Source organism: Dendrobates tinctorius, unplaced genomic scaffold (assembly GCF_039654945.1).
Source record: "Dendrobates tinctorius isolate UK_male_01 unplaced genomic scaffold, ASM3965494v1 ptg000161l, whole genome shotgun sequence".
Lineage (NCBI taxonomy): Eukaryota > Metazoa > Chordata > Amphibia > Anura > Dendrobatidae > Dendrobates > Dendrobates tinctorius.
In genome coordinates this window covers 2,245,993-2,263,172 of record NW_027361828.1, presented here as the reverse complement: position 1 = coordinate 2,263,172, position 17,180 = coordinate 2,245,993, and the positions used below count along the sequence as shown (strand labels likewise).

Sequence of the window (17,180 nt, the reverse complement as noted above, 5' to 3'; positions counted from 1 at the left end):
TTTCACCAATTCAAGTGAATGAGGAAAAAACACAAAAACATGCCGCATTTTTTAAGAAGCATTTTTCCTTCTAACACTGTTTTTTGGCATAAGAAAAATCTGTTCCATCTGCAAACACTCTCATCAGCCACCACCTGCTCTCTGTGTTATTAGCGGAAGCAGGTGTAGGCTGATGGGAGAAGTAGCCAAATCAGCTGACAATAGTGACCAGAGGTAAATTTTTTACCTCCGATCACAGCTGTGAGCTCACACTGTCTTTTGACAGCGTGGAAACCACGGCTCCCTGACCGGCGGTAATGATTTTACCGCCAATCAAAAGCAGTGTTTGCCACACTTTCATGAACATGACACCCAGTGTTGGGGACGGCGAACTTTACTGTTCGGGTTCGTCCATCTTTACTTATAGCAGAACTTGTACTGAGCTTTACAGTTAACCTAATGCTACAACTCTGCGTCTCACCAGAAGTTTCAAACAAACAGTACTGTAGTGCCTGCCCCCCAGAAACCAGGAAGTAAGGAGATTGCAGAGTTATGAGCTGCTAAAGAAATAAGTTGAGGGTTACCATTTAAGGTGTTAAAATAAAAAGCAAAAAGGGTATAAATGCTGATCAGGTATATTAATATTATTACAATATATAATATCTTATACATTTTAATAAAATAAATAATAATAACATGGGTAATGCAGTAGAATATAAAGCATCTACATCTACATCTTCTTCAAGATGTCCTCTAAGGGTATGTGCACACAATCAGAAACTGGCAGCGTTTTGGACACAGTGCATGTTCGCTGCATCCAAAGCGCTGTCTATTGAATGCAGGTGAATCCGCATGCGTTCACTGAACCGAAGGATTAACCACGTCCAATCTATTATATGGGTGAAATTTATTTTCCACAGGATATATTGACATGCTGTGGTCTGGAGCACACATAGTGGATGTGGGATTTCTTGAGAGCCCATCCACTATGCTGTAACACCTGGACACTGCACAAGTACGCAGCGTCCAACCCTTAGCGTTTACTGATCGTATGCACCTACCCTAATGCTGTATCTTAGTTTTGTCACCCTGAACTAACTCTATTGCTCCACAAAATTCAATAGTATTAAAATAAAACCTGAGTAAATATATTTTTTTTATTATTTTAGTAATATATGGAACATATACCTATGCCTCATATAACTGCCCTATCAACTAAGCATCAGATCACACACGTCCTAAAAGTACAAAGTAGATAAAGAGAATGAAAAAAAACAAATAAGTCAAAAATATTAGACCTAGGGAGGAGTGACCTTATTGAGGACCAAGTTGGATGTGTCTCACACTAACCTCCTGCAAACTTACCTCTTAAGTAACTTTTACAGCAGCTACAGAGAGGTAGCCCAGAATGTTTCAGTATTTAGAACACTCGCAAAACCAGATATGTCCAAAACTAAGGGTACCGTTACACTTAGCGATGCACCAGCGATCCCAACAACGATATGGATCGCTGGTGCATCGCTAAGTGGTCGCTAGTGAGCTGCCACACAGGCAGATCTCACCAGTGACATAAAAGGGGTCGGGAGTCGCTACTTACCTGTCAGACGCGGCGATCCTCCCGCCCGCGTCCACGTGTCGCTCGTTGGCACCACAGGAAGCCCAGCAGGAAGCACCCGACGAGAAATGATCCAGGACCTTCTCACGCGATCAGCGATGAGCAGCGGGGGAGCCGGTCAGAGGTAAGTATCACATGTAGCGATATCGCTAGCAATATCACTGCTACGTCACAAAATCGGTGATGTTACAGCGATATTGCTAGCGATATCGCAATGTGTAACAGGGGCTTAAGACCAAAGAGGGGGATATCTTTACTACCTCAGAGCATTCTTTCCATGACCCATGGGCCTTACCACTACCCACCAAGTTTCCACTATCAAAATGCCTTGTTGAACAATAAATAAAAATCACACAATAAGTGAAATGGGTCAAACTCCAAAAGGGAATTTTGGCAAGCAATCAGCCTGAGGATATTGCAGATAGTGATGCTGCCGAACAAAAATAGACTATCCCTGAATATTCTCCTTCACATGGCCCAGTGAAGCAGACCAGACTTGAACAAGCCAACTTTCCCACCACAGGGAAACAAATCTCTCTACATTCTGAGACAAGCTTTTCAATATGCCTTTGAGCCATCAGGCTGTATCAGAGACCTTCCTAAAAGAATTAATACTGGCCCTTAGAGACACTCTTTACAAGGATTTTTACAGACAAGTTGCAAAATTGGATTACTCACCATGGCAAATATACATTGGAGAGGGTCACGCAAGCCTTTAAAACATACATTTTTCTACAAGAATAGAACATATCACTGAAGCTAGATGGCTGAAATCAAAGATAGGAACAGATGAAAAAGATTGAAATGTAGAGAAATCCCATTAGACATATTGCCTTCACAAAAGGTGATCTATACTTCAGATCTCACAAAGTCTGCACAACCAGATTGACTTGTTAGAGACCTCGTTTGTGACAGAGCACACCAAAAACCAAAACTGAACAATCTGTCAGACAATTACACAAGAGATATCCTCTTCAGATTTTAATTTTTTCATATAAAGTGGGCTCTTCTCTGCATTTTAAGCCAGGCTACTATTCTCTCACCTGGAAATTTATAATTTAAGAAGACTACCAGCCCTGCTCCAACATGAACCAGCACCTGGAACTTATGGCTATTGGTTCCATTTGTCCTTTGAGATGAAAGTTTCTCGAGGATCATCTCTTTCCAGTCACAACTTAGAGGTATCTCTGAGTCCTACCGAATGTTCTCTTACAGATACCTGTTTAGCCCATTAATTTTTCTTTTTTTTTTTAAATGTTGACTCATATTTTATCCATTCTACCTTTTCTCTTATCTTGCACAGGGTGTTCCAATCCCGTTTCAATGATGATTGTCAATGACTGCCGTTTTTGTCATGGTATTTATTTTGATATATTATATTAGCAACGTGTTCTTGCAACGTACACAGAGAGTGGCATGATGTAGGGTTGGAGACCCAGATTCCAGGATGTATCCCTTACTGGACTGCTGGTGTAGTTTGGATATAATCACTGTTTTCTCTGTTGTAGATATAGCAGTAGTCAGAATGCTGAGCTCTGTATAACCCCGCTCGCACCCCTGATTGGCATCTTCATGTGTACAATGTACTGTACACTGTACCTCACCCATACAAATATTAGCCTGACTGGCCTGCACTGAGCCTAGTCAGATATTGATAATCTCCGGCTGATTATATAAAAACTACAGCACACAGCGTAGTGATGTAGGGTTGGTGGGGCGAGCTGGGGGGGTGGTCCCTCTTCTTACCGCGCAGAGATGAAACAGAGACGAAATGGAGGCAGGTACTGGGTGCAACAGGTCCAAGTTTATTTTCGCGCGCCGTCCGCCTGACGGCCCTCGCAGCACACCGCAATATCTCTCTCTCTCGGCCCTCCGCATCCAGAGCCGCTTCACAACACAGCACAGTACCTCACTCATGGCCCTCTGTATCCAGAGTCACTTCACACACCGTGTTTCTCGCCTGGGACGTATATATACGTCCTGTCCTTTTTGGCCTTTCCTGACGTAGTGACAGCTTCCGACACTGTGGCTGCCCTAAGCCTAATCACCAACAGTCCGTTCACTGGTCAAACGTCGTTCTTTACACGGTGTGCCTATTCCCGTTATCCCTTCTCTGTTGCGGTCTGTCAGGACCACCCCCCTGTTGTTCTCTCTCCTCAGTCCCCCTGGTCTGGATTCACCTCACAGCGCACAGACCGTCGCAGTCCTCCTGTCACTGCGGCTCCCCCTGGGGACTGGAACCTTCTGGAACCCTCCCTCAGTATTTATAGCTAACCCGGTTCTTTGAAACTGTCACTGTCACCACGCCCCCATGACCAACAGTTTCTAAAGCCCTAAGCTGATGTCAAGTCCTTTGCTCACACTCCTCCCTGCCATCTAATGGTCAACCCAAGGTACTGCACGTCCACTGCACTTTCCTAGCTGTTTCCCCACTGTAATAACTGACACCTACCTACACTGTGCAAACCTTTCCTTCTTCTCTCTGACTAGTCCGTCCGTCAGGTCACCTTCCCTACACTCCCCCTTCCTTTGTCCATTGTCGTCCTCGACAATCGTCATCCCTGCCTTTGTCGTTCTGAAGCTACACCTACATTCTGTTGTCGGACCAGCTGTTGAGCCAAGCCCACTATCTGCGGGGGGCCTAACCATACTGGGAGAACTATGCTCTGAGCAGCCTACTGCTACTCACCAGCGCGCACGCCACATGACAACGTCTTTCAAATTGGGCTAGGTACACCCATACTCTCTCTATGGCGTGTACCTTCCCCTACTCTCCCCTACTGTCACCTTCCACTATTCGGTACGCCATGATCAAGGTCTCTTACCTTCCAGATCATTACCAGCGCCCGCCTTCCTCCTTCAGGGGTGTCCGTGGTGTTGGGGACCTGACCTAGGACGGCTGTCTTCCTCACGTCTTCCAACTCATTTTCCTTTCTTTCAATAACATGTCATGGTCGGCGTCCCGGTCTCCCAGACCTCCTCAACTCTTAGATCCCTACCGGATCTCACACTTTCCTTTGGTCCTGCAGACCTTCCCTTACCCGGACCTGTTGCATATTACCTTGGCATATTATACATCAAACAACTTTAAAATAGCACAAGTACCCATTTTTATAATTTTTTTTTTCATTTTCTCTTGCTTTTAAAACCAACATATAACAGAAAAAAAAACAAAACATTGCAAGTCTTCTTTCTCCTCCCCCTTCCTTGGACATATGCACTCCCTCGCTTCTTGACACCCCACTCTGTCAGATTTTATGCAACCAACAACTTTAACTTCTTATACAACTGTCACAATGGTGCAACGAAATTTCGAGAGTTCAAACCACTCCCAGACGGCTGGCAGCGAGGGGCCCCACAGCCGTGGAGCGCCCGGGGTATAGGGAGTGTCCTAGGAGTTCTTACTACGGGGGTTCACGGTCCTCTGGCTCAGCAACCACAGCTACCGCGTTGTAGCCACGGGGGCAGTACTCCTTGTAGTACGACACCCAGTCCCTTTCATGTAGAGCCCGGCCGTGACGAATAGATGCCACATTAATATAGACCTTTTGTCCAGTCTCATCCCGGATAAAACCGTATCCTCTAGCAATGTTGGTGTATACCAGCCGTCCCCGGGATCTTTCCACCGCCATGCCAGCCTCCCCCCTTTGAGTGAAGCAGGCTCCATACCTCCTGCTCCCGAACTTTCTTTTGCTTGATCACCTCCGCGACCCAAACGGAGGGTGCCGAGCCAGTCCCAGAGTCCGGTGGGCGGGACTTCGCTGTAAAAGCGCGTGGGGCAGAGACGGCTGATGAAATCTGCGGCCCAGCAGCCGCTGGGGCCAGGTGGCGGGTGAGGACAGCTGGGTCCTTGAGGGCTGGAATCACAGGGCCCACTAAGTCAGCCACAGTCGACTCCAGCAGCGGCATAACCGCGGCCTCAGGACAGGCCGCATCCACTACTTCCAGTGGAGCCGGAGTAACGGCCGGTTCCAACGACACAGCTGCTATCAGCAGGGGGAAAGCAGCAGCGTCTTCTTTGGATGACTTCCACACTGGCGGCACCAGGCGGGGTACCTCAGGGACTTGAGCAGGGGCCTTGCTCAACTCTGCATACACCACCGGGCCCGATGTACCAAGGCCTTCCAGTGCGCAGGGGGCAGCGTGCTGCGGCGGAATGATGAGGGCCGCTGGCGGAGGCACTGGTGGTGCCGGGGGTACTCTCACCTTCCCCGGCGCTGCAGCCTCCATGACATCAATACGCGGCTTCACCCGCAGCCTCCGTCCCTCGCTCCACTGCCACTCTAGGTGGCCGATGCCCCGACACCTGCAGAGTCTCATACCGTCTGTTGGGCAGCACTCGAATGGCATCAGACAGCCGCAGCCAAGTTTTTCTTCTGTGCCACTCCCTCTGTGAGGTGAGGTGTCGGCAGGCCTCTCCACCCTCCTGTCTGGGTCCAATATATGGAAGCGTCGATCTCCAGGCACATACTGCTTCCTTTTGGGGTACGTTGGAGGGGGTCCCAGTCCATTCTGAACAACTGCAAACACCCGGACCTCTCCTCCGTGCTGAAGCAACACCGCCATACTGCACAGTACCTGGTACCGCCCCAGATCCTCTGCTGGCCACACAGATCCGCCACAGCGCTCCCCATTTGTATTTCACAGGTAGGTAATTTGTAATCCACAGGTAATTGTAATCCAAACAGAGTAGTCCAAGTCCTTTTCCATTCTTTGAGGCAGGCCTGCCGCAGAAGATGATGTATTAGCGGCTGCGATCCTGCCGACTATGCCAAATGTAGGGTCGGTGGGGTGAGCTGGGGGGGTGGTCCCTCTTCTTACCGCGCAGAGATGAAACAGAGACGAAATGGAGGCAGGTACTGGGTGCAACAGGTCCAAGTTTATTTTCGCGCGCCGTCCGCCTGACCGCCCTCGCAGCACACCGCAATATCTCTCTCTCTTGGCCCTCCGCATCCAGAGCCGCTTCACAACACAGCACAGTACCTTACTCATGGCCCTCTGTATCCAGAGCCACTTCACACACCGTGTTTCTCGCCTGGGACGTATATATACGTCCTGTCCTTTTTGGCCTTTCCTGACGTAGTGACAGCTTCCGACACTGTGGCTGCCCTAAGCCTAATCACCAACAGTCCGTTCACTGGTCAAACGTCGTTCTTTACACGGTGTGCCTATTCCCTTTATCCCTTCTCTGTTGCGGTCTATCTGTCAGGACCACCCTCCTGTTGTTCTCTCTCCTCAGTCCCCCTGGTCTGGATTCACCTCACAGCGCACAGACCATCGCAGTCCTCCTATCACTGCGGCTCCCCCGGGGACTGGAACCTTCTGGAACCCTCCCTCAGTATTTATAGCTAACCCGGTTCCTTGAAACTGTCACTGTCACCACGCCCCCCATGACCAACGGTTTCTAAAGCCCTAAGCTGATGTCAAGTCCTTTGCTCACACTCCTCCCTGCCATCTAATGGTCAACCCAAGGTACTGCACGTCCACTACACTTTCCTAGCTGTTTCCCCACTGTAATAACTGACACCTACCTACACTGTGCAAACCTTTCCTTCTTCTCTCTGACTAGTCCGTCCATCAGGTCACCTTCCCTACAGTGACACATCACTGGAATCCAGTTCTCTTTTCCTGCATTATGCTGTTCTCAAATTAAACAGCAAAAAAATCTGCTGACATATTCCCTTTAATTGCAACTTTAACATCATTGGCAAGTTATTAGCATTTTCTCCTTCCCATTTTACATCCATTTACATACTCCGACCAAGAGGGGCTTAATAAAGGTAGCCAAGCCTCAGAAGGGAGGAGGAAGATTATTAGTCATATGACATATGTGGAAAGGAGCCATACCGTAATCAAAGCCTTACCAAAACTTTGTTAGCTGTTTAACACGTCTCAGTCACAACTGTTCCATTGTATTCAAATAAGACCTTTTTATCAAGATTAAACAAATATTGTTTTATCCAAAAGACATGATATCATTCCCAATCTACAGAAACTTGCTTTACTAACTACATGCAAAATGTCTAATCATATGGGTGATGGTAGTACTGTACATTTATAAAAAAAAAAAGACTGAATTTCACTTCAGCTAAATTAACCACTATTTGGTCAAATCTTTCACATATCTGTTGGATGAGTTGTGAGAAGGTAGGATCGCTTCTCCACAGAGGTCGTGTCTAATACTCTAGGTTTGGAAAAATATTTTTGTTATTCTCTCTTTAGTTTGTAAAACCATAACTACACCATTTCCACAACTAGTGATCTTACTTTTTGGTATTTATGAGTACCGTATTAACATGAGATATAGCAATTGTCATGCTTGTGTCAAACTAACACTTTGGAAATGAAAAGCATACCAAGATTTTATAAAAATTCAAGGCGTTTCCATCATTCCTATGAATACTCCATTGCACTGAAGAACAAAAATCTTTTACCCTTCTCAAAATGTTATTTTTAGACTTTTTGGTCAGTGTGTTCATGTTTTGCGGGATTGGATAAGCAAGGCTTTATCAAAGTTTGATCTACACAACATAATTATTGAACTGTATCGTTGCATGAACAAATGAGATTTCTGAGAACTTCAGTTGATGAGTTTTTGATAATCAGGCTGGAAAATGTTACAAACCATATCTAAAGAGTTTACATTTGACCAATCTACAGTCAGATACAGATTACCATATGTACAAGTGGAATAAATTAAATACCATTATTACTATCCCCAGGTGTGGTCGACCAACAAAAATTTCTCCTAAAGCAAGGTATACAATAGTCCATGAAGTCTCAAAGAAACCAAAGAAAACTTTCAAGCAACTAAAGGCCTCTCTCACATTAGCTAGTTTATATTCATGAATGCACCAAAAAGAGGACACTGAACAACAATAGTATGCATGGCAGTATTCCAAGAAGAAACCCACTGTTCTCCAAAAGGAACATTGCCATTCATCTTCAGTTGAAGATCACCTGGAAAAGGCAGAAGGCGATTAACCCTTTTTCGACATTGAGTGTAATAGTATGATGCCGGATTCCCCCTGTTTGGTATGGGCTCTGGCGCTGAGCCTGCACCTTTCCGGGCACATGACAGCTGATCAATACAGCTGACATGTGCCCGCAACAGCTGCGGGTGCAATCGCAACGCACCTGCAGCTGTTAACTAGTTAAATGCCGCTGTCAATCTCTGACAGCGGCATTTAACTTGTGCTTACCAGAAGCGCAATGCTAATCTCGCCCATCGGTGTCCTCATTACATGATCGCGGGTCACCAATGGGTCGGCATAACAACCAGAGGTCTGCAGTAGACCTCTATGGTTGTTATTGCCAAATTGCTATGAGCGTCACCCCGTGGTCAGAGCTCATAGCAAGTGAGCATTTCTGCTACACACAGATCTATCAAAATAAAAAAAGAATTAATCCGATCTGTAAATGGCGTAACAAGAAAAAAATTCAAAACGGCAGAATTACGTTTTTTTTGGTTGCCGCTACACTGCAATAAAATGTAATAATGGGCGATCAAAAGATCGTATCTACATCAAAGTGGTATCAATAAAAACATCAGCTCGGCACACAAAAAATAAGCTCTCACCCAGCCCCAGATCATAAAAAAAAAAGACTACAGGTCTCGGAAAATGACATATTTTTTTTTATTAACAAATTTTGGATTTTTTTTTTACCACTTAAATAAAAAAGATCCTAGACATGGTGTCTATGCACTTGTAATGACCTGGAGAATCATAAAGGTAGGTCAGTTTTAGTATTTAGTGAACATGTAAAAAAAAAAAAAAAACAACTGTGGAATTTGTTTCCAGTTTTTCAATACATGATATGTTAAAGCCTATGGTGTTGTTCAAATGGTATGTTTGGTGGAAGGAAGAACCTTGCATTACAGTATAAAATCCTTCTACCATCTGTGATACATGGTGGTAGGAGTTTTATACTGCGCCTATTTGGATGCATCTGTGCCTGAACAGTTTGACATTATAAATGAAACAATGAATTCTTACACCAGCAAATTCTAAAGGAAAATGTAAGGACATCTGTCAATGATTTGAATCTCAGAAGAACGTGGTTGATGCAGCAAAACAAGGACTCAAAGCACACAAGTCATTCTACAAAGCATAGCTTAAGAAAAATAAAGTTAAAGTTTTGGAATGGCCAAGTCAAAGTTCTGACCGTAATCCTGAAGAAATGTTGTGGAAGGATTTGAAGTGAACAATTTGTGGGAGAAACTAACATAACAGAGATGAAGCTGCTTATTGGAGAGGAATGGGCTACAATTCGACCAAGCCGATATGCAGAATTAATCAACAATTACCAGCAATGATTAGATCCAGTTATTGCTTCACAAGTGGTAAAACTAGATCGTGAAAGCAAACGTTCACATACTTTTGCCGCAAACAAACATGTAGACTGTTTTCCTCATTTAAAAAATGACAAGCTAATATTTTATATTAATAGTTTCTTATATTTGGTACTCTTTATCTATGTTTGAGCCTGAGCCATGTGTGGAAATCTGGTCTAGTTTTCGTTTAAATTTATGCAAAAATATGGAAAAATCTGAAGAGTTTACAAACTTTCAAGCACTTTGAAGCCTGGAAAACCTCTATAAAATTGACCCTGTCCTTAAGTATCACAATGTTTCACACATAATAAATCAGATCCCAAGTCTGGTTCTTTGAGGCCACAGCTACAGGCTTACTTCTGTTTTCAATGAAAGTTTTTCTGTGCTTCACATAAACAAATGGATGACTGAAGTTATTAAAAAAGGGTTGCGAAATCATTACATCTGATGTTAAGGCCTTTTGTTACAGGTAGTGTTAAAATGTTGTCCCTCAGCACTGATTTGGCTTCCACAAGGCAGAACAGAATATTTATTTTACAGAGAACCTTTCATCTGCCCAGACCATAGGCGGTATGTAGCAGATGCCTCCTGCGTTATTGTACTGGTGTGTGTTTTACTCTAAAAAGCTTCAGCATAATATAAAAAAACTTTTAAAAACCGGCTAGGGACATTACGTCTTGGATTGTCAGAGGAATGTTCATGATGGCTTCTCCACGCCTCGCTACCCTAGACTGACCGGTCACTTTCTGTGCCATCACATGTGGAGACATCTGTCAGGCATGGTGAGCGGGGTAGGGAGAAGATGCTGGTGACCTACCTCAGACTAGACTGCCAAGAGTCATCATCTCTGCCTGGCTTTTTAAAGTATGTTATCGCTAAAATCCTGCAGCGTTTCAGAGTAAAATTTACACATTTGCCAAAACTCAGCAGATGTCTGAAACAAGTTGTCCGTTGTTCAGGCAGCTTGAATCAGTTGACCGTTTCCCTTTACCATGGTATATTTTTAGACAGGACACAAACGCTTCATTTTTTTTACAACATATGAAAAGGGCATTATCAAAATGACAACCCTGTTCATATGTTCATATCCAAATGGTAATCAACTGAGCCACCCTGCATGTATTTACTCCATTCACTGCTAGCAAGCAGCCTGAATGCTACAACTTCCCACCTCTGCTGCCTCTATTTTCTGCTGCAATATATCCAAATGGTACAACTCCATACTTCTGCTGCTTTACCATTTTGCTGCATATTTTAATGTGCTTGCTAAAGCTTTGGTATAATTCATTTGTTGTACTGTATGTAATACTTCTGCTTTACTGTAGATCCGTGACTGGGGCCTCTCTAGATCTTATCAGGTGGAAAGTTCTATAGCATATTAACACAACCTGGTCTAGTGCCTTTGATCATCTAACCATCCCCTGGTGTGCTGGCCCCAGCTGCCAAATTATACCCAACCAGCTCCCACAATCCCTCTCTCCTGACCCTGTAGTGTGGCCTATATATGTAGTAGTTCCTAAGGGGAAGCACACAGTGTGGGGTGCAGCACGCAAGCATCCCATCAGCAAAGCATCACAGAAGCTAAGCATTAGGAAAACTGCATTTATACATGGCAGTTAGTCAGGGCAGGAGTCCGGTAACCCACACTTTGCTCTCCCCTTTAACCATGTGCTTTATTTTTATCCTCCTGTGTTCCCTTGCCATCCACATTCACCACCCTATCCCCCCTCCATCACGACTCAAACACATCAGCCCCTCTATACTTCCCTTTCCCATGTACAGCTCTCATGCACTCCTCACCTTCCTGAGAAACCTCAGTCCATCTTGTCCAAACACATCGCAGAAAAAAACTACTTACAATTCCAACAACTATTTGCTCTTTATCTTCCTACTCCTACTGATTTCAGGGGATGTCTCCCCCAACCCAGGTCTGCCATCCCCCAACCTCAACCCCTATCTTACCTCATATGGAAACCATAATAATCTTATTAATATTACTTGCACACCCTCATCTCCATCTTTTAATTGTGCCCTCTGGAATCCACGGTCTGCTTGTAACAAGCTTCCTTTCCTACACAACTACTTTCTGAACAACTCTCTTAATCTGTTGGCCCTCACTGAAACCTGGATTCAGGATTCTGACACTGTCTCTCCTGCTGCCATTTCCTATGGTGGCTTACAATTCTCTCACTCCCCGAGACCCACAAACAGACATGGTGGTGGAATCAGCATACTCCTGTCCCCACAATGTACTTTCCAGGTCATCCCCTTAGTTCCATCACTCTTATTCCCTTCTTTTGAGGTCCACACCATCAGGCTCTTCCGTCCCCTCTCCCTCAGAGTAGCGGTCATATACCGGCCACCAGGCTTACCCACCCACTTCCTTGACCACTTTTCAGCCTGGCTGCCACACTTCATGTCCTCAGAACTTCCAACCCTTATCCTGGGAGACTTCAACATCCCCATTAACAGCCCTACTTCCACATCTGCATCCCAGCTTCTATCACTAACTATCTCTCTAGGCCTCTCGCAGCTTTCAACCTCTGAGACACACAAGGACGGTAACACCCTTGATCTGGTCTTCGGCCGGCTCTGTTCAATCTCCCACCTAAATAACTCACCGCTTCCACTCTCTGACCACAACATTCTCTCCTTCACGCTCACAAATCCTTGCCCACCCCACCTCACTCCTACCTACCACACAGTCAGAAATCTACAAGCCATTAACCCTCAGACACTTTCAGATTCCCTACACTCATCACTGTCCCCAATCTCCTCTTTTTCCTGTTCTAATCTGGCTGTTCATCACTACAATGACACTCTAAGAAACACCCTTGACCAAGTAGCTCCCCTCACCCTCAGAACCTCCAAGCACAGAGTAAAACAGCCCTGGCTCACATCGCAAACTCAACTTCTCCAGCGATGCTCTAGGAGTGCTGAACGCCTATGGAGAAAAACCCACACACCAGAAGACTTCATCCACTGCAAATTTATGTTAAAAACCTATAACGCTGCCCTTCACCTCACCAAACAGACCTACTTCACCACCCTGATCTCCTCACTAGCCAACAACCCCAAGAAACTTTTTGACATTTTCACTCTCTCCTCAGGCCAAAAGCACAAGCCCCTATCACAGACATTTGTGTTGATGACCTGGCCTCCCACTTTACAGAAAAAATAGATAATATCCATCAGGAAATCTGCTCCCAACCACCAAGTGCTGTGACTCCCATCCCTTCCTGCATCTCCCCTGGCTCACTTTCCACATTTGATCCCATCACAGAAGAAGTCTCAAGACTCCTCTCTTCTTCTCGTCCGACTACATGCACTACCGACCCCATTCCCTCACATCTCCTCCAGTCTCTCTCTCCAGTCGTCACAACCCACCTAACTACAATCTTTAATCTCTCCCTCTCCTTGGGCATTTTTCCATCCTCCTTCAAACACGCCATTGTTACTCCATTACTAAAGAAACCCGCTCTCGACCCATCTTGCACAAACAACTACAGACCAGTCTCTAATCTCCCCTTCATCTCTAAACTTTTGGAGCACCTAGTTTACTCCTGCCTTACCCGTTACCTCTCCACTCACTCCCTTCTAGACCCTTCATAGTCCGGCTTCCACCCCTACATTCGACTGAAACTGCACTCATCAAAGTGACCAATGACCTTCTGACAGCAAAACGTAACTGTGACCACTCTCTGCTCATTCTTCTTGACCTATCTGCAGCTTTCGATACTGTTGACCACCATATCCTACTCTCTAGGCTCCAGTCACTAGGCATTAAGGACACTGCTCTCTCCTGGTTCTCTTCCTATCTCTCTGACCGCTCCTTCAGTGTTTTGTTCTCTGGCTCCACGTCATCTCCTCTTCCTCTTGCTGTCGGGGTACCTCAGGGCTCAATCCTTGGCCCCCTTCTTTTCTCTCTCTACACGGCCCCAATTGGACATACCATCAGCAGATTTGACTTTCGGGACCATCTTTATGCTGATGACACACAACTATATACGTCTTCCCCCGACCTTACCCCCGCTGTACTACAGAACGCCAGTGACTGTCCGCAGTCTCCAATTTCCTGTCCACTCTCTATCTGAAACTCAACCTCTCCAAAACTGAACTACTTCTGCTCCCGCCATCTACTAACCTCCCTAAATCTGACATTACCCTCTCCGTGGGTGGTACCACAATAACACCCCTGCAGCAGGCGCGCTATCTGGGTGTTATGTTTGACACCAATCTCTCCTTCACATCCCATATACACTCTCTTGCCCGCTCTTGCCGCTTACACCTAAAGAACATCACTAGAATCCGCCCATTTCTCACCATGGAAACAACAAAAACCCTCACTGTAGCATTGATCCACTCCCGCCTGGATTACTGCAACGCTCTATTAATTGGCCTCCCCGTCACTCGACTATCCCCTCTCCAGTCCATACCTAATGCAGCAGCCAGGGTCGTCCATCTGGCTAATCGGTACTTGGACGTGTCCGCTCTTCGTCAGTCATTACACTGGCTGCCCATTCATTATAGGATCCAATCCAAAGTACTTGTTGTCACCCACAAAGCTCTCCACAGTGCGGCGTGCGGCACCCCTACATCTCCTCCCTCATTTCTGTCTATCGCCCTAGCCAATCGCTGCGCTCTGCAAACGACTTTCGACTAACCTCTGCACTAATTCGTACCTCCCACTCCCGACTCCAAGACTTCTCCCATGCTGCTCCTATCCTCTGGAATGCTCTACCCCAAAAAATTAGGACTAACCACAATTTGCGTAGTTTTAGGTGCTCCCTCAAAACACATTTGTTCAGAGCGGCCTATCACGTTCACTTATCAAAGTCATTCTATGTGTAAGTGTGCGTATGTAGCCCATTCACTATCTCCATCCATCCTTCACTCCCTCAAGATGGCTGGACCTTCATTGTAAATGCACAATTGTAAATACACACCTGTACTTTGTATCTCCCTCACCTCATTGTAGATTGTAAGCTCTCATGAGCAGGGTCGTCTTATTTCGTCTTATTTTGCTTTAATTATTGTATTGTTAACGTTGTTACTTATGACTTGTGTTTTGAAACTGTTAAACTGTAAAGCACTGCGGAATATGTTGGCGCTATATAAATAAAGATTATTATTATTATTATATGTTCAACACATGGGTGTAACAGAGAAGGACCTCCTACTAGGTAACCTTTTTTAAGATTGGCTTCTGGTCTGGTTGACTAAACTCAGCCATCCATTACATGATCATCTACTTATTTGAATGTGTGTCATGTAATTCTATATTTCTCCTGAACTAACCATTGCATTGTAAGTGTGTGGTCAGGTCATATCATTTAAACATCATATAATAAAGTAACTTGACACTCAACTGAATGATCCTTTATAAATGAAGTTTTTATTTGTGTGCAGTCCTACAAAAGACGTTTTGGCCTACATTGGCCTTCGTCAGTCCGACTGCTATCATGGTGGAATGAACCAACGTATGTCCACGAGCAAAGTATTTTTAGTGAATACCTACTTCAAAATATGGTGCAGGTGTATGGTGAGCTTCCAGCTATCCTTTCAGTGTGCTGTGCTGGTAAATCAATTGGAAACAATATGTTCCATAGGGCAAAAAAGGGGGGTTTTCACTGAATTGTTGAAGCAGTTTGCCTGTGGGAGATGTCCGTATTGTGGCCGGTAGCCAAAGGCCCATATGGGGCATGTATAAGTAGGTTGCAGGTGTGCAGGGCTGAACGCGGTATCTGCCGCCGTTTGGTAGCCAAGCGGATACCGCGTTCAGCCCTGCACACTTGCAACCTACTTATGCATGCTCCATATGGGCCTTTGGCTACCGGTCACAATACAAACATCTCCCACAGGCAAACTGCTTCAACAATGCAGTGAAACCCCCCCCCCTTTTTTGCCCTATGGAACATATTGTTTACAATTGATTTACCAGCACAGCACACTGAAAGGATAGCTAGAAGCTCACCATACACCTGCACCAAATTTTGAAGCAGGTATTCACTAAAAATACTTTGCTCGTGGACATACGTTGGTTCATTCCACTGTGATAGCAGTGGACTAATGAAGGCCAATGTAGGCCAAAATGTCTTTTGTAGGACTGCACACAAATAAAAACTTCATTTATAAAGGATCATTCAGTTGAGTGCCAAGTTACTTTATTATTTGCTTGGGTCTGGGTAGCCTACTTGTTCATCTTGTGGTAGTGCCACGCTATACTTGACACATATCATTTAAACATCAGTCTTCACTCGTCATGAGATTGGTAGGAGCTAAGCATTCTTTGATACAAACACTGCATTACAGCATATACTGGGGTATTTACCAACCATGGTCACAGAAACTAATGCACAAACAGAATACAGCAGAATCCCTTAATAAAGTTGGAGGTAAGGGTGGTTTCACATTAGCGTTTCCAGCAGCAGTGTCGGCCTGTGCATGGCCGCCGCTAAGCCCCGCCCCTGCCGCGCCTCCTCTGGTAGCTCCGCCTAGGGGCGCATGATGCTACATGTGACCTCCGTCCCCTATCTTTAGCACTGGGGATGCAGGCCGTGCGCAGGTATGCGTTTGGCAGCGCATGCATCCTTTTGACGGTGTGTCGACCAGCACCAAACGCACCCTGTTGCAATTTGGTGCGCTCGGTGCACCGTCAAAAGGACACATGCACTGCCAAATGCATACCTGCGCATGGCCTGCGTCCCCAGTGCTAAAGATAGGGGACGCAGGTATCATGCAGCGTCATGCACCCCTAGGCGGAGCTACCGGAGGAGGCACGGCAGGGGGCGGGGCTTAGCGGCGGCCGTGCGCAGGCCGACGCTGCGGCCTGAAACCCTAATGTGAAACCACCATGACACAAGTGCAAAATACTGATAAAACAACCACTCACAACCTTCCAGTTCTTGGAGGGGTGATTGCCCAGTATTAGAATTACACACATATGAGGTTTGCAAAACAGTGGGGACCCTTGATGTGGGTTGTTAGCTTGCGTATCTTGATCAAAATATCGACCAATAACTCATAATTCTATGATATTTTTATGCACATTTTATATTTTTTTTTACGGGTGCAGCCATCAATAGTGGCCTTGTAAACTAGGGGCTCGCACTTCTGTGATAAACTGGTAGAGTGCTGGGCAGCCTGCCTAATCGAATAATAGGGGAGTGAAATAGGCTGTTGGCCTCATCTATGTGTAATTCTAATACTGGACAATCACCCCCTCCATGGATTGATAGCCTGTGAGTGGTT

The 17,180-nt window shown here is 45.5% G+C and overlaps 1 protein-coding gene across 4 annotated transcripts in view; it reads left to right on the top strand.

Annotated features, from left to right (window-relative positions):
- Positions 1-17,180, top strand: part of INPP4B (inositol polyphosphate-4-phosphatase type II B) — a 1,297,521-nt gene that overhangs the window by 960,587 nt on the left and 319,754 nt on the right. The window lies entirely within an intron of this gene.